Source organism: Lagopus muta, chromosome 30 (genome assembly GCF_023343835.1).
Source record: "Lagopus muta isolate bLagMut1 chromosome 30, bLagMut1 primary, whole genome shotgun sequence".
Classification (NCBI taxonomy): domain Eukaryota; kingdom Metazoa; phylum Chordata; class Aves; order Galliformes; family Phasianidae; genus Lagopus; species Lagopus muta.
Genome location: NC_064462.1, coordinates 341,528 through 364,682, shown reverse-complemented (window position 1 = coordinate 364,682; position 23,155 = coordinate 341,528). Strand labels below are relative to the sequence as shown.

Genomic DNA, 23,155 nt, shown 5'->3' with positions numbered 1-23,155 from the left:
TGGCATCTGCCTGCCTGCCTTAGCTAGCTGGCTGGAGTCCTGGCTCTTGCCTGCCTGCCTTGGCTGGGTGGCTAGAGTCATGGCTACTGCCTACCTGCCTGCGTTGACTGGATGGCTGGAGTCCTGACCACTGCCTGCCTGCCTTGTCTGGCAGCCTGTAGTCGTGGTCCATCCTTACCTGCCTTGGCTGGCTGGCTGGAGTCCTGGCTCCTGCCTGCCTGCCTTGTGTGGCAGCCTGTAGTCGTGGTCCATCCTTACCTGCCTTGGCTGGCTGGCTGGAGTCCTGGCTCCTGCCTGCCTGCCCTGGCTTGCTGACTGGAGTCCTGGCTCCTGCCTGCCTGCCTTGCCAGGCTGGCTGGAGTCCGGGCCCCTGCCTCCCTGCCTTGGCTGGCTGGCTGGAGTCCTGGCTCCTGCCTGCCTGCCTTGGCTGGCTGACTGGAGTCATCGTCCTTGCCTGCCTGCCTTGGCAGGCTGGCTGGAGTCCTTCCCCCTGCCTGCCTGCCGTGGCTGGCTGACTGGAGTCCTGGCTCCTGCCTGCCTGCCTTGGCTGGCAAGCTGGAGTCCTGGCTCCTGCCTGCCTGCCTTGGCTACCTGGCTGGAGTCCTGGCTCCTGCCTGCCTGCCTTGGCTGCCTGACTTGAGTCCTGGACCCTGCCTGCCTACCTTGGCTGGCTGGCTGGAGTCATGGTCCTTGCCTGCCTGCCTTGGTAGGCTGGCTGGAGTCCTGACTCCTGCCTGCCTGCATTGGCTGGCTGACTGGAGTCCTGGCCCCTGCCTGCCTGCCTTGGCTGGATTGTTGGAGTCCTGGCTCCTGCGTACCTGCCTGCCTTGGCTGGATGGCTGGAGTCCTGACTCCTGTCTACCTGCCAGCCTAGACTGGATGGCTGGAGTCCTGGCTCGTGCCTGCTTGCCTTGGCTGGCTGGCTGAAGTCCTGGCCCCTGCCTGCCTGCCGTGGCTGGCTGACTGGAGTCCTGGCTCCTGCCTGCCTGCCTTGGCTGTCTGGCTGGAGTCCTGGCTGCTCCCTGCCTGCCTTGGCTGGCTGACTGGAGTCCTGGCTCCTGCCTGCCTGCCTTGGCTTCCTGGCTAGAGTCCTGGCTCCTGCCTACCTGCCTGCCTTGACTGCATGGCTGCAGTCCTAGCCCCTGCCTGCCTGCCTTGGCTGGCTGTCTGGAGTCCTGGATCCTGCCTGCCTGCCTTGGCTCGCTGACTGGAGTCCTGGCATCTGCCTGCCTGCCTTAGCTAGCTGGCTGGAGTCCTGGCTCTTGCCTGCCTGCCTTGGCTAGGTGGCTAGAGTCATGGCTACTGCCTACCTGCCTGCGTTGACTGGATGGCTGGAGTCCTGACCACTGCCTGCCTGCCTTGGCTGGCAGCCTGTAGTCGTGTTCCATCCTTACCTGCCTTGGCTGGCTGGCTGGACTCCTGGCCCCTACCTGCCTGCCTTGTCTGGCTGACTGGAGTCCTGGCCCCTGCCTGCCTGCCTTGGCTGGATGGTTGGAGTCCTGGCTCCTGCGTACCTGCCTGCCTTGGCTGGATGGCTGGAGTCCTGGCTCCTGTCTACCTGCCAGCCTAGACTGGATGGCTGGAGTCCTGGCTCCTGCGTACCTGCCTGCCTTAGCTGGCTGGCTGGAGTCCTGGCTCCTGCCTGCCTGCCTTGGCTGGCTGACTGGAGTCCTGGCTCCTGCCTGCCTGCCTTGGCTGGCTGACTGGAGTCATGGTCCTTGCCTGCCTGCCTTGGCAAGCTGGCTGGAGTCCTGGCCCCTGCCTGCCTGCCGTGGCTGGCTGACTGGAGTCCTGGCTCCTGCCTGCCTGCCTTGGCTGGCTGGCTGGAGTCGTGGTCCTTGCCTGCCTGCATTGGCTGTCTGGCTGGAACCGTCGCCCTCCTTGCCTACCTTGTCTGGCTGGCTGGAGTCCTGGCCACTGACTGCCTGCCTTGTCTGGCAGCCTGTAGTCGTGGTCCTTGCTTGCCTGCATTGGCTGGCTGGCTGGAGTCCTGGCTCCTGACTGGCTGCCTTGGCTGGATGGCTGGAGTCCTGGCTCATGCCTGCCTGCCTTTGCTACCTGGCTGGAGTCCTGCCTCCTGCCTGCCTGCCTTGGCTGGCTGAGTGGAGTCATGGTCCTTGCCTGCCTGCCTTGGCTACCTGGCTGGAGTCCTAGCCCCTGCCTGCCTGCCTTGGCTGGCTTGCTGGAACCGTGGCCCTCCTTGCCTGCCATGTCTGGCTGACTGGAGTCCTGGCCACTGCCTGCCTGCCTTGTCTGGCAGCCTGTATTCGTGGTCCTTGCCTGCCTGCCTTGGCTTCCTGGCTGGAGTCCTGGCACTTGCCTGACTGCCTTGGCTGGGTGGCTAGAGTCCTGGCTCCTGCCTGCCTGCCCTGGCTTGCTGACTGGAGTCCTGGCTCCTGCCTGCCTGCCTTGGCTAGCTAGCTGGATTCCTGGCTCCTGCCTGCCTGCCTTGGCTGGCTGACTGGAGTCATGGTCCTTGCCTGCCTGCCTTGGCAGGCTGGCGGGAGTCCTGGCCCCTACCTGCCTGCCTTGGCAGGCTGGCTGGAGTCCTGGCCCCTGCCTGCCTGCCTTGGCTGGATGGTTGGAGTCCTGGCTCCTGCGTACCTGCCTGCCTTGACTGGATGGCTGGAGTCCTAGCCCCTGCCTGCCTGCCTTGGCTAGCTGTCTGGAGTCCTGGATCCTGCCTGCCTGCCTTGGCTCGCTGACTGGAGTCCTGGCATCTGCCTGCCTGCCTTTGCTAGCTGGCTGGAGTCCTGGCTCTTGCCTGCCTGCCTTGGCTGGTTGGCTAGAGTCATGGCTACTGCCTACCTGCCTGCGTTGACTGGATGGCTGGAGTCCTGACCACTGCCTGCCTGCCTTGTCTGGCAGCCTGTATTCGTGCTCCATCCTTACCTGCCTTGGCTGGCTGGCTGGACTCCTAGCTCCTGCCTGCCTGCCCAGGCTTGCTGACTGGAGTCCTAGCTCCTGCCTGCCTGCCTTGGCAGGCTGGCTGGAGTCCGGGCCCCTGCCTGCCTGCCTTGGCTGGCTGGCTGGAGTCCTGGCTCCTGCCTGCCTGCATTGCCTGGATGGCTGTAGTCCTGGCTCCTGCCTGCCTGCCTTGGCTAGCTAGCTGGAGTCGTGGCTCCTGCCTGCCTGCCTTGGCTGGCTGAGTGGAGTCATGGTCCTTGCCTGCCTGCCTTGGCAGGCTGGCGGGAGTCCTGGCCCCTACCTGCCTGCCCTGGCTAACTGACGGGAGTCCTGGCCCCTGCCTGCCTGCATTGGCTGGATGGTTGGAGTCCTGGCTCCTGCGTACCTGCCCGCCTTGGCTGGATGGCTGGAGTCCTGGCTCCTGTCTACCTGCCAGCCTAGACTGGATGGCTGGAGTCCTGGCTCCTGCCTGCCTGCCTTGGCTGGCTGACTGGAGTCCTGGCTCCTGCCTGCCTGCCTTGGCTAACTGGTTGGAGTCATGGTCCTTGCCTGCCTGCCTTGGCAGGGTGGCTGGAGTCCGGGCCCCTGCCTGCCTGCCTTGGCTGGCTGACTGGAGTCCTGGCTCCTGCCTGACTGCCTTGGCTAGCTGGCTGGAGTCCTGGCTCCTGCCTGCCTGCATTGGCTTGCTGACTGGAGTCCTGGCTTTTGCCTGCCTGCCTTGGCTGGCTGGCTGGACTCCTGGCTCCTGCCTGCCTGCCTTGGCTACCTGGCTGGAGTCCTGGCTCCTGCCTGCCTTCATTGGCTTGCTCACTGGAGTCCTGTCTCCTGCCTGCCTGCCTTGGCTACCTGGCTGGAGTCCTGGCTCCTGCCTGCCTGCATTCGCTTGATGGCTGGAGTCCTGGCTCCTGCCTGCCTGCCTTGGCTGGATGACTGGAGTCCTGGCTCCTACCTGCCTGCCTTGGCTGGCTGGCTGGAGTCCTGGCTCTTGCCTGCTTGCCTTGGCTGGGTGGCTAGAGTCCTGGCTCCTGCCTACCTGCCTGCCTTGACTGGATGGCTGGAGTCCTAGCCCCTGCCATCCTGCCTTGGCTGGCTGTCTGGAGTCCCGGATCCTGCCTGCCTGCCTTGGCTCGCTGACTGGAGTTCTGGCTCCTGCCTGCCTGCCTTAGCTAGCTGGCTGCAGTCCTGGCTCTTGCCTGCCTGCCTTGGCTGGATGGCTAGAGTCATGGCTACTGCCTACCTGCCTGCGTTGACTGGATGACTGGAGTCCTGACCACTGCCTGCCTGCCTTGTCTGGCAGCCTGTATTCGTCGTCCATCCTTACCTGCCTTGGCTGGCTGGCTGGAGTCCTGGCTCTTGCCTGCCTGCATTGGCTGGATGGCTGGTGTCCGGGCCCCTGCCTGCCTGCCTTGGCTGGCTGACTGGAGTCCTGGCTCCTGCCTGCCTGCCTTGGATACCTGGCTGGAGTCCTGGCTCCTGCCTCCTTGCCTGCCTTGACTGGATGGCTGGAGTCCTGGCTCCTGCCTGCCTGCCTTGGCTGGCTGAGTGGAGTCATGGTCCTTGCCTGCCAGCCTTGGCTGGCTGGCTGGAGTCCGGGCCCCTGCCTGCCTGCCTTGGCTGGCTGGCGGGAGTCCTGGCTCCTGCCTGCCTGCCTTGGCTAGCTAGATGGAGTCCTGGCTCCTGCCTACCTGCCTTGGCTGGCTGAGTGGAGTCATGGTCCTTGCCTGCCTGCCTTGGCTGGCTGGCTGGAGTCCGGGCCCCTGCCTGCCTGCCTTGGCTGGCTGGCTGGAGTCCTGGCACCTGCCTGCCTGCCTTGGCTGGCTGACTGGAGTCTTGGCTCCTGCTTGCCTGCCTTGCATACCTGGCTGGAGTCCTGGCATCTGCCTACCTGCATTGGCTTGCTGACTGGAGTCCTGGCTCCTGCCTGCCTGCCTTCGCTGGCTGACTGTAGTCCTGGCCCCTGCCTGCCTGCCTTGGCTGGGTGGCTGGAATCAGGGCCCCTGCCTGCCTGCCTTGGATGGCTTGCTGGAACGGTGGCCCTCCTTTCCTGCCGTGTCTGGCTGGCTGGAGTCCTGGCCACTGCCTGCCTGCCTTATCTGGCAGCCTGTAGTCCTGGCTCCTGCCTGCCTGCCTTGGCTAGCTGGCTGGAGTCCTGGCTCCTGCCTGCCTGCATTGGCTTGCTGACTGGAGTCCTGGCTCCTGCCTGCCTGCCTTGGCTGGCTGCCTAGACTCCTGGCTCCTGCCTGCCTGCCTTGGCTAGCTGGCTGGAGTCCTGGCTCCTGCCTGCCTGCATTGGCTAGCTGGCTGGAGTCCTCGCTCCTGCCTGCCTGCCTTGGCTGGCTGACTGGAGGCATGGTCCTTGCCTGCCTGCCTTGGCTGGCTGACTGGAGTCCGGGCCCCTGCCTGCCTGCCTGCCTTGGCTGGCTGACTGGAGTCCTGGCTCCTTCCTACCTGCATTGGCTGGCTGACTGGAGTCCGGGCTACTGCCTGCCTGCCTTGGCTAGCTGCCTAGAGTCCTGGCTCCTGCCTGCCTGCCTTGGCTGGCTGGCTGGAGTCCTGGCTCCTGCCTGCCTGCCTTGGCTGGCTGACTGTAGTCCTGGCCCCTGGCTGCCTGCCTTGGCTGGGTGGCTGGAGTCCGGGCCCCTGCCTGCCTGCCTTGGATGGCTTGCTGGAACAGTGGCCCTCCTTGCCTGCCGTGTCTGGCTGGCTGGAGTCCTGGCTCCTGCCTGCCTGCATTGGCTGGATGGCTGGAGTCCTGGCTCCTGCCTGCCTGCCTTGGCTAGCTTGCTGGAGTCCTGGCTCCTGCCTGCCTGCCTTGGCTGGCTGAGTGGAGTCCTGGCCCCTGCCTGCCTGCCTTGGCTGGATGGTTGGAGTCCTGGCTCTTGCGTACCTGCCTGCCTTGGCTGGATGGCTGGAGTCCTGGCTCCTGCCTGCCTGCCTTGGCTAACTGGCTGGAGTCCTGGCTCCTGCCTGCCTGCATTGGCTTGATGACTGGAGTCCTGGCTCCTGCCTGCCTGCCTTGGCTGGATGACTGGAGTCCTGGCTCCTACCTGCCTGCCATGGATGGCTGGCTGGAGTCCTGGCTTCTTCCTGCCTGCCTTGGCTGGGTTGCTAGAGTCCTGGCTCCTGCCTACCTGCCTGCCTTGACTGGATGGCTGGAGTCCTAGCCCCTGCCATCCTGCCTTGGCTGGCTGTCTGGAGTCCTGGATCCTGCCTGCCTGCCTTGGCTCGCTGACTGGAGTCCTGGCTCCTGCCTGCCTGCCTTGGCAGGCTGGCTGGAGTCCGGGCCCCTGCCTGCCTGCATTGGCTGGCTGGCTGGAGTCCTGGCTCCTGCCTGCCTGCATTGGCTGGATGGCTGGAGTCCTGGCTCCTGCCTGGCTGCCTTGGATACCTGGCTGGAGTCCTGGCTCCTGCCTCCTTGCCTGCCTTGACTGGATGGCTGGAGTCCTGGCTCCTGCCTGCCTGCCTTGGCTGGCTGAGTGGAGTCATAGTCCTTGCCTGCCTGCCTTGGCTGGCTGGCTGGAGTCCGGGCCCCTGCCTGCCTGCCTGCCTTGGCTAGCTAGCTGGAGTCCTGGCTCCTGCCTGCCTGCCTTGGCTGGCTGAGTGGAGTCATGGTCCTTGCCTGCCTGCCTTGGCTGGCTGGCTGGAGTCCGGGCCCCTGCCTGCCTGCCTTGGCTGGCTGGCTGGAGTCCTGGCTCCTGCCTGCCTGCGTTGGCTTGCTGACTGGAGTCCTGGCTCCTGCCTGCCTGCCTTGGCTGGCTGACTGTAGTCCTGGCCCCTGGCTGCCTGCCTTGGCTGGGTGGCTGGAGTCCGGGCCCCTGCCTGCCTGCCTTGGATGGCTTGCTGGAACAGTGGCCCTCCTTGCCTGCCCTGTCTGGCTGGCTGGAGTCCTGGCTCCTGCCTGCCTGCATTGGCTGGATGGCTGGAGTCCTGGCTCCTGCCTGCCTGCCTTGGCTGCCTGAGTGGAGTCATAGTCCTTGCCTGCCTGCCTTGGCAGGCTGGCTGGAGTCCGGGCCCCTGCCTGCCTGCCTTGGCTGGCTGACTGGAGTCCTGGCCCCTGCCTGCCTGCCTTGGCTGGATGGTTGGAGTCCTGGCTCTTGCGTACCTGCCTGCCTTGGTTGGATGGCTGGAGTCCTGGCTCCTGTTTACCTGCCAGCCTAGACTGGATGGCTGGAGTCCTGGCTCCTGCCTGCGTGCCTTGTCTGGCTGGCTGGAGTCCTGGCTCCTGCCTGCCTGCCTTGGCTAGCTGGCTGGAGTCATGGTCCTTGCCTGCCTGCCTTGGCAGGCTGGCTGGAGTCCGGGCCCGTGCCTGCCTGCCTTGGCTGGCTGACTGGAGTCCTGGCTCCTGCCTGCCTGCCTTGGATCCCTGGCTGGAGTCCTGGCTCCTGCCTGCCTGCCTGCCTTGACTGGATGGCTGGAGTCCTGGCTCCGGCCTGCCTGCATTGACTGGATGGCTGGAGTGCTGGCTCCTGCCTGCCTGCCTTGCCTGGCTAGCTGGAACTGTGGACCCTGCCTGCCTCTTTTGGCTGGCTTGCTGGAACCGTGGCCCTCCTTGCCTGCCATGTCTGGCTGGCTGGAGTCCTGGCCACTGCCTGCCTGCCTTGTCTGGCAGCCTGTATTCGTGGTCCTTCCTTGCTTGCCTTGGCTGGCTGGCTGGAGTCCTGGCACCTGCCTGCCTGCCTTGGCTGGCTGACTGGAGTCTTGGCTCCTGCTTGCCTGCCTTGCATACCTGGCTGGAGTCCTGGCATCTGCCTACCTGCATTGGCTTGCTGACTGGAGTCCTGGCTCCTGCCTGCCTGCCTTCGCTGGCTGACTGTAGTCCTGGCCCCTGCCTGCCTGCCTTGGCTGGGTGGCTGGAATCAGGGCCCCTGCCTGCCTGCCTTGGATGGCTTGCTGGAACGGTGGCCCTCCTTTCCTGCCGTGTCTGGCTGGCTGGAGTCCTGGCCACTGCCTGCCTGCCTTATCTGGCAGCCTGTAGTCCTGGCTCCTGCCTGCCTGCCTTGGCTAGCTGGCTGGAGTCCTGGCTCCTGCCTGCCTGCATTGGCTTGCTGACTGGAGTCCTGGCTCCTGCCTGCCTGCCTTGGCTGGCTGCCTAGACTCCTGGCTCCTGCCTGCCTGCCTTGGCTGGCTGCCTGGAGTCCTGGCTCCTGCCTGCTTGCCTTGGCTAGCTGGCTGGAGTCCTGGCTCCTGCCTGCCTGCATTGGCTAGCTGGCTGGAGTCTTCGCTCCTGCCTGCCTGCCTTGGCTGGCTGACTGGAGGCACGGTCCTTGCCTGCCTGCCTTGGCTGGCTGACTGGAGTCCGGGCCCCTGCCTGCCTGCCTGCCTTGGCTGGCTGACTGGAGTCCTGGCTCCTTCCTACCTGCATTGGCTGGCTGACTGGAGTCCGGGCTACTGCCTGCCTGCCTTGGCTAGCTGCCTAGAGTCCTGGCTCCTGCCTGCCTGCCTTGGCTGGCTGGCTGGAGTCCTGGCTCCTGCCTGCCTGCCTTGCATACCTGGCTGGAGTCCTGGCATCTGCCTGCCTGCATTGGCTAGCTTGCTGGAATCCTGGCTCCTGCCTGCCTGCCTTGGCTGGCTAGCTCGAACTGTGGACCCTGCCTGCCTCTTTTGGCTGGCTGGCTGTGGTTGTGGCCCCTGCTTGCCTGCCTTGGCTGGCTTGCTGGAACCATGGCCCTCCTTGCCTGCCATGTCTGGCTGCCTGGAGTCCTGGCCACTGCCTGCCTGCCGTGTCTGGCAGCCTGTATTCGTGGTCCTTGCTTGCCTGCCTTGGCTGGCTGACTGGAGTCCTGACTCCTGCCTGCCTGCCTTGGCTGGCTGGCTGGAGTCCTGGCTCCTGCCTGCCTGCCTTGGCTAGCTGGCTGGAGTCCTGGCTCCTGCCTGCCTGCATTGGCTTGCTGACTGGAGTCCTGGCTCCTGCCTGCCTGCATTGGCAGGCTGGCTGGAGTCCTGGCCCCTGCCTGCCTGCCTTGGCTGGCTGACTGACTGGAGTCCTGGCCCCTGCCTGCCTGCCTTGGCTGGCTGACTGGAGTCCTGGCTCCTGCTTGCCTGCCTTGGCTGGCTGACTGGAGTCCGGGCCCTTGCCTGCCTGCCTGCCTTGGCTGGCTGACTGGAGTCCTGGTTGCTGCCTGCCTGCCTTGGCTGGCTGACTGGAGTCCTGGCTCCTGCCTGCCTGCCTTGGCTGGCTGACTGGAGTTGTGGCTCCTGCCTGCCTGCCTTGGCCGGCTTGCTGGAACCATGGCCCTCCTTGCCTGCCATGTCTGGCTTGCCGGAGTCCTGGCCACTGCCTGCCTGCCTTGTCTGGCAGCCTGTAGTCGTGGTCCTTGCTTGCCTGCCTTGTCTGGCTGGCTCGCTGGTGTCGTGGCCCCTGTTTGCCTGCCTTGGCTGGCTGACTGGAGTCCTGGCTCCTGCCTGCCTGCCTTAGCTGGCTGACTGGAGTCCTGGCTCCTGCCTGCCTGCCTGCCTTGGCTGGATGGCTGTAGACATGTTTCTTACCTACCTGCCTTGGCTGGCTGGCTGGAGTCATGCCTCCTGCCTGCCTGCTTTGGCTGGCTGGCTGGAACTGTGGACCCTGCCTGCCTGCCTTGGCTGGCTGGCTCTAGTTGTGGCCCCTGCCTGCCTGCCTTGGCTGGCTGGCTGTAGTTATGGCCCCTGCCTGCCTGTGTTACCTGGCTGGCTGGAGTCCTGGTTCTTGCTTGCCTGTCTTGGCTGGCTGGATGGAGTCCTGGCCCCTGCCTGCCTTCCTTGTCTGGCTGGCTGGCTGGCTGGCTGGAGTTCTGGCCCCTGAGTGCGTGCCTTTGTTGGCTGGCTGCCTTGCATCACAGCTGGTGTTCTGTTGCCAGGTTTCCCAGATCTCGAGCTTTTGTCAGGGAGGTGGCTCATGGCATCATAAATCCTTGGCTATGCATGCCTTAGAATGTCCCTTGACAACTAAAACATGGCTGCACTGGAGGATTCGGTGACTTTGTCCTGACAGTTGCCCTGTGTGTCTGATGAACCTGTTGAATTCTGCTGGGGTCCATTTTAAGGCCATTTCTCTATCTTGTTTTTACTGTTGGTTCCACTAAAGATCTGTTGGTTGTATCAATCAGTTTGTGGATGATGCTAAGCTGGGAGGAGTTTAGACCTCCTTGAGGATAAAGAGGCCTTGCCTTGAGATCTGGACAAAATGGCCTGGGCAATGGCCTCATCAGCACAGCCGCAGCCCTCAACCACCGCCTGCACACCCCATGCGCTTCTTCCTCCTCAGCCTCGCCCTCCTCGCCCTGGGCTGCATCTCCACCACTCTGCCCAAAGCCGTGGCAGGGTGCCCCGCTGTGCCAGAGCTGGCCTCCCTGGTGGAACTGTTGTAACGAAAGGGGAAATAGTGTCCGAGTAAGAGAGGGGAGATTTAGATTGCATTAAAGGAAAAAGTCTTTCATGACAAGAGCGGTGAGGCAGTGGCACATGTTGCCCAGGGAGGTGGTGGAAGCTCAATCCTTGGAGGCATTCAGGGAGAGGCTGGAGCAGGCTCTGAGCGCCTGACCCAGTGTAGGGTCCCAGTTCACTGCAGGGAGGTTGGACCAGATGACCTGTAAGGTAAAGCATTCTATCATTCTGTCATTCTGTGACTCCTTGCATTGCTCAGTTGCCTGTCGAGCCTTTAGAGGCACCCCTGGGTCCTGCCCAGCACCGTCCTTGGCTGCTGATTTATCAGGGCAGATGGAGAGAGGGACTCAGCAGCAGAGATCCCCAGCCGGCTGAGTCTGCTTCTCCCTGGAGCAGCACAGCCAGGGAAGGTCATCCTGGGGTCCAGGGCAGCGCAGCCCCCGCCTCTGCAGAGCAGCCCTGCCAACTCGTGGCCCTGCAAGGAGCACAGGGAGAAAAGCAGGAGCAGCCAGCCAGGCCAGCACCAACACACTGCCCTGGGCAAGGCTCTCTGGGAACAGGGGTGGCCCTGGAGAAGGGCGTGGGAGCACTGGAGCCTGCAGGGAGGCTCACAGGAGAAAGGGAAAGTCATTTCTGCGGGCGGCTGCTGGGGGCAGGCTGCTCTGTTGCTGGCACAGCGAGGTGGGAGGCACGTAGGAGGTGCGCACACCACGGCTGGGTGCTGAGCTTCAGGGGCAATTTTGGATCCCAACCCTGGGGAAGCTCCCTGCAGCACGGGAGCTGCTGGGCACCGCCGGGCACAGCCCGGCTCCGTCCTCTCCGCGCCTCCCTGCGCGGACCGGTGGCCGCGCCCGGGATCGCCCCGAGCCTCCTCTTCTGCAGGCGGAGCCGCCCCAGCTCTCCCGGAATCCCACCCCAGCCATTTCCCACGCGGTGCCGAGGAGGGGAGGGGATGCGGGGGAGGAACGGGGCCGGCGCTCGCAGTGCTACGACACGGCCGTTTGCGCCGCCCCGTCCTTACCCGGCGGAGGGCACGGGGACGGGGCGGCTTATTGGAGCTGCAGAAACGACCGCGGGCAGAAGCGCCGAGAAACGAACGGGAAACGTTGAATCGACGAACGCACAGAGCGACAAACAAAAACGACCGCGTTCCCAGCCGGCTCCCGTCCGAACGGCGACTGCGGAGGACGGCTCGGTGCCGACCGGGGACAGACGGAGCCCCGCGCCGCCTTCCCCTGAGCGCCCGGCGTCCCCGAGGCACGGCGCGGGCGGCGGCGGGGAAGCGGGGCTGCGGAGCGCCGCTTTCCCCGCACGGAGTCCCGTGGCTCCGCCGCCGCGCCGGGCACCATCGCCGCGGCCACGACCGCCATCGTGAAATCAGGCACACCTGATACAGCCACACCACTGAGGCTCCTCTGCTAAATTGCACTGGTTCCCAATGCTCGCTTAAAAAATAAAGTCCACTGAGAGTATCAAACGCCAACACATTTCTCAGTATCTGGACATCCCTGCCTCGTCCATCTCTGGCCAGCAGGACTAAATTCAAAGCAGTGCAAGCCACCATTCCACACAAGTAGCTATGATTAATCCTGCAGATCAGAGCTCAATAAACACTGGCTCAGCACAAGTCACTCACAGAGAACAGGGGCTCTGCTACCACCAGCACCTGCTGTACATCAGGAAGGAAAACGAACCGAGGAAAACAAACACAGCAGCATACAACTAAGAGCTCCTCGTGATTGTCAGCACTGAAAGGAAAGCAGGCTGAAGAAAAACCTTAGGTAAATCCATACAGGACAGCAAAGCAGGGAGGACAAAGGACAGGGACTGATCCTGAACTGAACGCATTAGAGAACAAGAGCCTTGAGACCAGTAATTGGCTATACAGGTAAGTGATACGCACGTCTGAAATGGTGATTTCTTCAGAAGACTGCAGGGTGTTCCTCATCAAGACAAAGGACAGTACATAAAAATATCAGGATGGATATAAGTTGAAAATTCTTTTCAGCTGGCCTGGCATCCTGGGGCAAGCTGAAGACTAGACAGGACACCAACACAGAAAGAGAACTAACAGCACAGGGGGTGCCACAGAGAAACTGGAAAGTGACCAAATCTCTGCTGTGTGAGGTAGAAAGCTGAGGGTGATACCTGCTGCCAATGAGGGGCACAGTGGAACGACAGGACGGATGCCACCTGCAGCACAGACATTCACACCAGGGGCACAGCGCAGAGCTACGATCCCAAAGCCATTATAAGGTTTGATTTAACAGTGCTGTGTGGGACGATTCAACTGGTTCAAGCTCAAACAAGCTGCAAGTGATTGATTAATCCGTACATCTCAGTGACCTCAAAACCTGACGTCTTGGAAAAAATAAACAGAACAGACCATCTCAAGGAGCAGATAATCAATCTACACAACTTAACCCAGCAGGCAGTCCTGTGGCCAAATTCTGTGCTGGCAGCAAAGACTTTTTATGACCATTAGGAACATTCCCAGTTACAGAGCTACCACAACTTGGGCACTAAATACACAGACCCACCTGGGAGAACAGCAAATAAAGAAGCAACTTACCCTCCCCTTATCCAACTCCACTCTCACATTTAGAAGTGAAACTACAAGTTCAAATGCCAGGAAAAAATGAGGGAAAAAAATCACCTGGTATTTTCCAGGCAAACCACCAAGATCATAGAATCACAGAACATCCCAAATTGTAAGGGATCCACAAGGATCACCAAGTCCAACCTGATGCTCCAGGAAGGACAACCCAAACGCAGATGGTCTTTAAGCTGCAGCAGCTCAGGACCAGGCCCACAGCCCTGGGGAGCCTGGCCACCACCACTGGTATCAGATGCAGCAAGCACAGGGAGCAGGCAGGCAGGCACAGCAAGCAGCGAGCAAAAACCAATCTGAGAGGGGGCCTGCTTACAGAAATAAATCCGGGGCCTGCCTACAGAAAGCTCACACCTTTCACTCCAGTAAAGCTCCACCATTTTGACAGCCAAAACACAAACTGCCATTTCACTTCTCATGGCTCTTCCCTGAACTCCCACACAAACAGTTACTTCACGTCCCCTATCGCACTGCAACTGCTCATAATCAATAATCTAGATTATATCTTTCACGACATAAGAAGCTCACTTCTGCTTGGTGGCAATGACAGTCCATTCCCATTGCATCCTTTCATGTGAGGAAAATCACAGCTGGCTTTCTGACAGCCTCCTTCATGATTCCCCCAAAAGCACCCAGCACTTCTTCTGAAGAGTGAAAGAAAGAAAGGTTCATGGAAATGGGCACACAAGGCTTGCAAGAGATGCAGTGCTCCAGATCATAGACAGGACCATCACAGTGCCAAGACACAGCTTATCACTAAAGGAAACATTTGAGAGCATTTTCACAACTTCTGCATAAGCTGTAATGATTCAGCATATCCAGCTTTCTTATTGTTCAGTTGGAGAAGGCAGATGCTCTCACACATCAGTCAGCAAGCACTTGGATGAGCCAGCCCTCTGCTTTTCACAACGACAGACATGGTTACTGCCAGCTCTGACACCTTACCAGGAGATGATTCAGCTCATTACCGTGGACTTCATTCCTTCCATCAGCAGCTGCTCCTGAACTGACCTTCATTCATACAGTGACACCACCAACTTCCAACACGAGCTGACCTGCAAAACAGAGAAAAGAGAGCAGGATGACAACCAACACGGAGATAACACGTTTTAATATTCACGAACAAAAAAAGCAGTAACAGTACAGAAGGGCAGCTGCAGCAACACAGCAGTACATAAAGAAATGAAAACCTGGCCCGGCCCTGGAGCGGAGCGGCCCGGCCCCAGAGCCCCCACCTCCAGATGCCTCATTCAGCAGAGATCCATCATCTCAGCAACCACCCACTACCCAACCCGCCAGCGTTCCTGTGACCTGCCATCAGCTGATGAGACAGAAGTAAGATCACCATGATCTTCCAAGCCACGAGATGGGCCAGGACACCACAAGAGGATTCACAGTACTTTAGATGGAGCCTCATGAAGGCAGAGTAGAGGAGGACGATCGCCTCCCTCGCCCTGCTGCCCACCGCTCTTTTGTTGCAGTCCAGAATACTGTTGGCTTTCTGGGCTGCCAGCACACACTGCTGACACAGGTAAAGCTTTTTGTCTCCCAGGGAAGCCCAAGACCTTCTTGGCAGGGCTGCTGTCGAGGAGTTCTCCCACCATTTGGCAGTTGTGCTCTGGAATCCTGCCTTCAGGCATGAAAGCCAGGGAAGCGTTGCTGGTGAAGACAGAGGCAAAGAAGCCGTGAGGTACATCAGCCCTCTCTGCTCCTGTGCTTATTAACACAACAGTAGGCCCGCACCACCCCTGTCTACTCCTTTACTTGTAAGGAAACTCTATCAGCTGGAGCCTTCACACTCCTCTGTGAGTATCAGGTCCATGTCAGGTGAAAGCAGCCAAAGCTGCCCTGACTGTCACAGCCCTGACCAGCTCCCTGTCGGCCAGTGTGAGACCCAGCTGAGCATCGCCTGTGTTTCCCCCCAGCAGCTGTGTGAAGAAGTTGGCTGAACTCAGTGGCCTGTTGTTCTGCTCGGCCAGAGAATGCCAGGGCAATTGCAGCTCCCATAGTCCAAGATAGTCCACTCTTCCAGTCCAAGAGGTTTCTAGAGTGTGTGGAAGATAGCTTCCTTACACAGCTGGTACGAGAGCCTACCAGGGGTGGTGCCCTGCTTGACCTGCTCTTTGCTAACAAAGAAGGTCTGGTAGGTGATGTGAAGGTTGGAGACTGTCTAGGGCAGAGCGACCATGAAATTGTAGAGTTCTCTATTCTTGGAGATGTCAGAAGGGTGACTACCAAAACTGCTATCTTGAACCTCAAGAGGGCGGACTTTGACCTGCTCAGGACGCTTGTAGCACGGGTCCCTTGGGAGTCGCTCCTTAAGGGTAAAGGGGTCCAGGAAGCCTGGACGCTCCTCAAGGTGGAAATCTTAAAGGCACAAAAACAGGCTGTCCCTGAATACTGTAAGGCGAGCCGTAGGGGGAGAAGACCGGTGTGGATGAGCCGGGAATTACTGTCAAGACTCAGGAAGAAAAAGAGAGTCCATGTCCTATGGAAGAAGGGACAGGCTACTAGGGGAGATTACAAGGAAGTTGCTAAGGTATGCAGGGAGGAAGTCCGGAAGGCGAAAGCCCATCTTGAACTTACATTGGCCACTGCAGTAGAGCAGAATAAGAAATCCTTTTACAAATATATCAGTGGCAAGAGAAAAACCAAGGATAATCTCTATCCTTTAATTGATGCGGCGGGGAATGTGACCACAGATGACAAGGAGAAGGCTGAGGTCCTCAACGCCTTCTTTACATCTGCCTTTAATAGTCAGACCAGCTATCTTCAGGGCACTTTGTGCCCTGATCTGGATATCTGGGCTGACACGCAGAATGTCTCCCCGGAGATCGAGGTGGAGACAGTTAGAGAGCTCCTCCTCCATCTGGACAGTCACAAGTCCATGGGACCGGATGGGCTTCATCCTAGGGTGCTGAGGGAGTTGGCGGGGGTGACTGCTAAGCTGCTCTCGGCTCTACCAGCGCTCCTGGTTGACTGGAGAGGTTCCAGAGGATTGGAGGCTTGCTGATGTGACGCCCATCTACAAGAAGGGCCGTAAGGAGGATCCGGGGAACTACAGGCCTGTCAGCCTGACATCAGTGCCAGGGAAGGTCATGGAACAAATCCTCCTGGGAGAGATCACACGGCTCGTGCGCGGCATTCACGGGATCAGGCCTAGCCAGCATGGGTTCATGAAAGGCAGGTCGTGTTTGACCAACCTCATCTCCTTCTACGACTGGGTGACCAGACTGGTAGATGAGGGAAAGGCAGTTGATGTAGTCTACCTGCACTTCAGCAAAGCCTTTGACATGGTCTCTCACAGTATCCTTCTGCGGAGACTGGCTGCCCGTGGCTTGGACAGTTTTACCCTCCGTTGGATAAGGAACTGGCTGGAGGGCCGTGCTCAACGGGTGGTGGTCAATGGAGTGAAGTCTAGCTGGAGACGTGTTACAAGTGGTGTCCCCCAAGGGTCGGTACTGGGGCCCATCCTGTTTAATATCTTCATTGACGACTTAGATGAAGGGATTGAGTGTACCCTGAGTAAGTTTGCAGATGACACCAAGTTGGGAGGTGGTGTCGATCTGCCTGAGGGCAGGGAGGCCCTGCAGAGGGATCTAGATAAGCTGGATCGCTGGGCTGAGGTGAATGGGGTGAGGTTTAACAAGGCCAAGTGTCGGGTTCTGCACTTTGGCCACAACAACCCCATGCAGCGTTACAGGCTTGGGGATGAGTGGTTGGATGATTGTGAAGAGGAAAGGGACCTGGGGGTGTTGGTTGATGCTTGGCTGAACAGGAGCCGACAGTGTGCCCAGGTGGCCAAGAGGGCCAACGGCATCCTGGCCTGCATTAGAAATAGTGTGGCCAGCAGGAGCAGGGAGGTGATCATCCCCCTCTACTCAGCACTGGTGAGGCTGCACCTCGAGTACTGTGTTCAGTTTTGGGCCCCTCACTACAAGAAAGACATTGAGGCCCTGGAACGTGTCCAGAGAAGGGCAACGAAACTGGTGAGGGGTCTGGAGCACAAGTCTTATGAGGAGCGGCTGAGGGAGCTGGGATTGTTCAGTCTGGAGAAGAGGAGGCTCAGGGGAGACCTCACTGCACTCTACAACTTCCTGAAGGGAGGTTGTGGTACAAAAAGGTCTGGCCTCTTCTACCAGGCAAATAGTAGGACCCGAGGAAACGGCCAGAAGTTATACCAGAGGAGGTTTAGGTTGGATATTAGGAGAAACTTTTTCTCTCAAAGGGTGGTCAGGCACTGGAATGGCTGCCCAGGGAGGTGGTGGAGTCGCCGTCCCTGGTAGTGTTCAAGAAGCGCCTGGATGAGGAGCAACGAGAGATGGTTTGGTGCTTGTGGTACTAATAGGAATGGGAGGGTGGTTGGACTAGATGATCTTGCAGGTCATTTCCAACCTTGTGATTCTGTGTGTGTGTGTGAAATAGGCAGCTGCTCATTGATCTGCAGACACCTCAGATTGCTGACAAAAGGCTTCTGCCTGCTCTCCTTGATCAAGCAGTTGGGAAGCAGCCTGATCAAGACCACGCAACAGTTAATGATGTTATCCTATAATAGCTCAAGTGACCAAAATGAGAGAATCTTTTTCATGGTGTACTGCATGTGAGTCATAGGCTCTTTCACATCTGGTCACTTAAGGATACAGTTTGCAAAAGAATCCCTCGTTTTATCTCCATCTATCACTAGCTGTATCCAATAAAGTCCTGCAAGAAGACACAAAAGCTGGGACAAGCTTGCTGATAACTGCTGAGGACACGCAGGAATGTCCATGACACAACAGCCACTGCAGTCAAGGAAGATCTAGAAAATACAGGTGATAAAGGAGAAGAGAAAGAAATAAGCTTAGTCATGCTCCAGTGGCACACGACTCCACTTGTTCGGCTAAATCCCTTTATAGGCTGCCCCCATTATGCACAGCAGGGACAGCTTCGGTTGTCCCAGATGTGGATATCTACTGACAGTGCAGGTGTTGTTGGACAAGGGAATGTCCTGCCATGCTCTGGGAGTAACAGCCTACATTTCAACAGATATTTGCATCTGCACAGCTCCTTCCTATCCTTAATCTCCACATGTGAGCATTAGTGGCTCACAAATTAGCAGTAGTGAGGTACCTCACAGGGAGGTGTCTATGTTGTGGACATCTGATCTGAGGCAAGAGGAACTGAGGGGAGTATTGGGAGGGGGGACAGAGGATCAGAATGGGGGAATAAGGAGGGGAGGGATGAGGTGAGGGTGGGGAAGGGACCCGGGAGTAAAAATGGAGAACTGGGTGGGAGGCGGGGGGGGGGGGGGGTTGAAAAGGAATGGGGGAACTGGAGTTGGGGGGGCTCTAAAGGTCAGTGTTGGGGGGGATTGGGGGGACAGTGTGACCCTGGGGGTCAGAAAGAGGGACTGGGGGAGTTTATGGCCGAACCGTGGAGGGGAACGAGGCAGCGATGTAGCCTGGATTGGGGGGGGACGGGGACACAGCGCACCTCCCCACACCGAGCAGAGGCCCCGAACACCACAGAGGCCCCACGGGGCCAACGCAGAGCGGCCCCCGCCCCGGTGCCCCCGCGAACACCCACTTGTAGAAGCTGAAGCGGCGCTCGGAGCCCGGAGCTGCCCTGCGGCGTTGGAGCATCGCGCGGCCCCGCACTACCTCCTCACGGCCGGCTCGGCCTCGCGGCGCAGGGTGATGACGTCACACGGCCCCAACGCGCCGCTCCAGTAACCGCCCTCAGCGCGGGCAGAAAGTAACCGACCTTTTATTCTCATTATTGCTACTAAAAATCTCTGCTGTCTTTTGCGAATTGCCGTAAATTTCCACTCGGCACACGCAGGTGCGTTCTGCGTTTCCCCAGTTGCTCCGCGCCTCCAATCTGGCACGGCCGAAGGCTTTGCGGGGCTCCTCCTGCTGATACAAAGCGGGAAGCGCCGCGGCACATCCGCACGGCTCCCTTTGCCAGCCGCAGAACCCCGGCTTGCTCTGCTCCGCTCCCTGGGCTGCCGTGGGACGCCAGAGCGGCGCTGCTGATGGGGGAAGGCAGCTGCACTCCTCCCTCCCGCCAGCAGTCGTCCCTCCACACCCGCAGGAGGACGGTTTCCCTCCCAGCAGCCTACCGCACGCACTGGCCGTACCTGCGCGTGGAAGGTGTGGGCGATCTCTCCGTCCACATCGTAAACAACCAACCCCAGGAGAGTTTCACCTTCATCCTCATCTGCTCCCTCAAAGACAAGAGATGACGGCAGTCACACTTAGGCAGGCCGTGCGAAAAAGAACATGCAGAGGCCGAAGGTGGGAGCCCCTCTCCCCCACATCAGCTCTGGCAGGATTGGAGCACAAAGGAGGGTGAGCCTGAGTCAGGGCACCTGGAGCAATTGCTCCCAGCTGCTCGGCCATGAAGAGGGGCTCTATGGGGTTTTATGGGGCTCTGTGGCAAAGCTTTTCCTCGGGGCTTTCCTCCTGAAGAAGCAGTGGGCAGAGACTTACTGAGACAGCAGACTCTTTGGGGGCACTGCTGACTTCCCCAGAGGGAGAAACTGCCTTGGAGATGTGCCAGGCGGTGAAAGCCATGGGCTGGAGATGCTGATTCTGAAGGTGCTTGTGCTGGAGCTTGAATTTCAGCCTGCAGATAGCTGGCTGTGGTGGTTGGTGATGCCCGCAGCACATGGTGTAGGGGGCTTGCATAGGAGCTGAGGAGGCATGAGAGGGTCGACACCCTCCAGTTCCTGGGAGGTCCCAAATGTCCTTGGGCAACGGAGGGGGTGACAGTGGATGTGGGTGGCTGGGACAGCAGACTTTGCCTGAGCTCAGGATTGGAGTAACTCAGTTCCCGATGAGAGCACATCACATCCAATCCTACTGTCCTGCTTTCTTTCTAAAGGAACTGACCAAGAAACTGAGCAGGATGCACTGCAGGAAGGCAGCCATCCCACCCTGCCGGTCTCGGACAGTGGAACGCAGGCAGCGTCAACAGCTGGCACGCCAGGTAATTTCTGTGCCGCGTAATTTCATCCAGCATCACTAACCAGGTCAGCAACCTTGCACACCAGGTCAGCAGCCAAACCTGAGCGTGTGGGCACAGAGCACGTGTCAAAGAAGCCAGGGATGGCCCTGTGAAAATGGCTGACCTCAGTGGGGTGTGGAGAGTTGTTCCAGCGGCGTGCCAGAGGGGGGACGTGCAGACCTCTGTGACGCTGCTCAGCTCCCACCACTCGCAGTTCCCAGAGAGTTGTGTAGCAGGTGAAGGGACTGTGGGACATTGTCTCGTTTCTTCCAGGCATGAATGCAGGAAAGCACAGAGGCTGCTGTTCACAAATCTGAGCAGAAGTGCCACGTCACAGCCATGGTAATGTTCTCAGCTGTGCTGCTGTCTGCATGCTGCTGGCCTGTGGTGCTGTGATGTGGATGTGCCAGAAATACCTGGGAGTTGGCTTTTCCCCAAAACACCCGATTGCTGCACTTGGCAATGAAGCATCTGTAGTGCCAGCATCCTGGACGGCCAGATCAGCTGCTGGCAGCGCATTGCCAGGACTAACAGCTCAGATTTATCTGAAGATGAAATTGCTAACCGGAGATACGGATTGTTGTACCAGGAAATGGAGGCTGATAAAGCAGAGGTACCTACCCCAGTGTGTAGCCTAGTCTAGACAAAGAGTTCCTTAGGTCAAGCATAACCTTGTCGTTTAAAACCAGTCCATCTGTGTGTTTCCTGCTACCCCTCCTAAGTCCTTGCAATTTTTTCTTGGAAAGTTGTCATGCAGCTGTTCATAGTGTGGTGCCCTTCAGTCATGTAATGAAGCAGGCTGGCAGAAATGCATTTCAGGAAGGTGAATGAAGCTTCACACTGTGAAGGCACACGGTGTCTCACAGCTTTTGTACTTTATATGTATAATTTAAAATGCATTTCCAGTCTTTTCTTTTTTCTTTTTATAAAAATACTGAAGTCACTGCGCTTTTTTTATTGGTTTTGGTGTTCTCTTTAAGCCTGTAAAATCTGTTATCGAATTGCACTGTCATCAAGTATCTTTCTGCCTTGCCCTTCCTTTTGTTATTTCTTTTGTTTTATGTCTGGCCTATTTTTATTTTGCAAATAGAAATGTTTTACCCATGTTCTTGTTTAGTAAACAAATGATGACTTGTTCTGATCTTCACTTCTACTTGGGCATCCAGCACGGCATTTAATGGATTTGCACAGGTTAGAAACAAGCAAATTTTGAGTGTTTTCTTCTGTTTTGTTGGGAGGAGATTAAGACTGGCTGTACAGTTTTGAAAACTCTGCTCTGCAGACCAGCTACACAGTAATGTCCTGCTGACACGAATCCTGAACTTGTCTGCCCTCAGAAAGTCTTCCTGGATGTTCCTAGAAGGCTGCTAATATTCTTGGCGCTCTTGGCCTAGCTGAATTTAATTGGAAAACTCCCACTAGCTTAGCAGGACTGTCTTCTTATTTTCCAAATGAAAGAACTGGATTCGTATTTTTCTTTCTCTCTTTTTTGGATTTTTCTAACAGTCTCAAAATCCTGTTGTACAATCAATGGATATTAAGATGTTATAATCACAAAAGAACAAGAGAGTGAGGCAAAGTAGACTAAGATAACAAGAGAGAATAAACGGAAGGCTTACCCGCATGCTAGGCTCACTTACAAAACCCCCAGAAGAGGGGATCTCCAGAAGAGATCCTTCCCCACTGGCAGCCAGCTCTTCAATAGGTCTAGGAGGGGTGGAGCCAGGCAGCACAGGTGGATTGCCTTCACTGTGCTCCTCTGGCTGACTCGTGGCTCGTCTCCGGTGATCAATCAGAGGTTCAGGCTGTGACTCAGCAGTTCCCAAACACCTGTGAAGCATGGCTTCCTCACAGCTTTCACACCTGTTCAGTGACTCTGTGTATTTATGCATTTATACATGAAATGACTTTATTTGTTTCTGCAATGTTGTTTTCACCTATCGTATGTTTTAGTCTGGGAGTTCAATCTGAGTTGTTTATTTAGTGCTGTGATAATGCTGAGGATCTGCTCGAGGCGCTGCAGCAGTGCAGTGCACGCTTACGTCTCAACCCCCAGGGCCCCCATCCCAAGTGATAATGCAGATAATCTGGGGCCTTCTTAAATTCCAGCACCTTTCAGAGGCTGGCTTACCCACAGCATGCTCTGCACACCACTGTTTACATATGCACACAAAAAAGCTGGGCATCTGCAAGGCTGAAAACGAGTCTTTCAGTGCTTATTAATTTTGCTCCAGGCCTTTGACATTAGTAAAGTATTCAGAAGGAAGGGCTAAAATACAAAGCTGCCACCACTTTCTCTAGTTAATGCATGCGAAGCTTCACCTCTCTAATTCCTGAGCAGTGTGCGCTGTGCAAATAAAAGCCCAGAGTCCAGAGGATGTGTAAGGAGCTCCGAGCTCTGCACTCCCTGTGCAGTGCAGTCTGGCAAAATCAACTTCTGGCATTCGCTGTTCAGAAGTGCAGTGTGCCTGAAGCAAAGTCCTTGCAATTCGCTTCTATTCAGTGAAGGATTCTTCACCTGTTTGAACAACTTGAAACATTTTAGAGTCGTGGAACACTTTTGAAAAAGGAAGGTCTTTAATATTGACATTCATGCCTGTTTAGATTATCGATTTTCCATCCAAGCTCAGCTATTGGTGGTTATGCCTGAGTAAGCCATAAAAATCAGGTCTTTACTGGATACATCCCATGCCAAATATTGTTGCTGTGTTGTTTTTATTTTCTATAGGCAGGATGCCGCTGCATTTACAGTGCAATCAAATGAGAATGTGACAGAGACTCTGTAAGTGGTGGATTTGGCTTATTTTCTAAATGGTGTGTAAAAAAAAGGGTACTGTTTTTTGCTTTGTACAAAAATATTTGCTCCTTTGTACAAAAACATGGGTGTTTTCCATCCTCTAAATCATTAAATCTTGACCTGAAAGAATAGGTGGGTATACCATTGCAGCTGTAAATCTGTACTTTCTGAAAGTCTTTCACTAGGATAGCACTGCAAAAAAGGAAAAACAGGATGCCTAGATACTTTTAGTTTATGAAGGTACAGCCAGTTTACTTATTTATTGCACTTCAGAAAATCAAGAATGAGTGCTTTGGTCCAGGGCACAGCAGGAAGTGCTCACATGTGCTGTTGGTACACATACCTCTAATATCACTGCAGCTTTATCTATCTTCCACATTTTAGTAGGTACCATCTTTTAAGGGGGGGAATACTGTTGAAAGCGATCATGCTTTGGTGGTTTCTGGGCTCCTCTTGCTGAATCCAGTTAGCCTGAATGAAGGATATGGAGTGGC

General features: G+C 57.6%; 1 protein-coding gene and 1 long non-coding RNA gene across 3 annotated transcripts in view; both read right to left on the bottom strand.

Annotated features, from left to right (window-relative positions):
• The window catches only part of LOC125686021 (nucleoporin NUP42-like), an 86,539-nt gene that overhangs the window by 54,688 nt on the left and 8,696 nt on the right, over positions 1 to 23,155 (bottom strand). The gene's annotated exons all lie outside the window — the stretch shown is intronic.
• LOC125686036 (uncharacterized) lies at positions 10,455 to 18,543 on the bottom strand. Its single transcript, XR_007373602.1, has 3 exons — positions 18,443 to 18,543; positions 13,823 to 13,932; positions 10,455 to 10,469 (listed from the first exon to the last, which is right to left on the bottom strand). It is a non-coding gene; the product is annotated as an uncharacterized LOC125686036 (long non-coding RNA).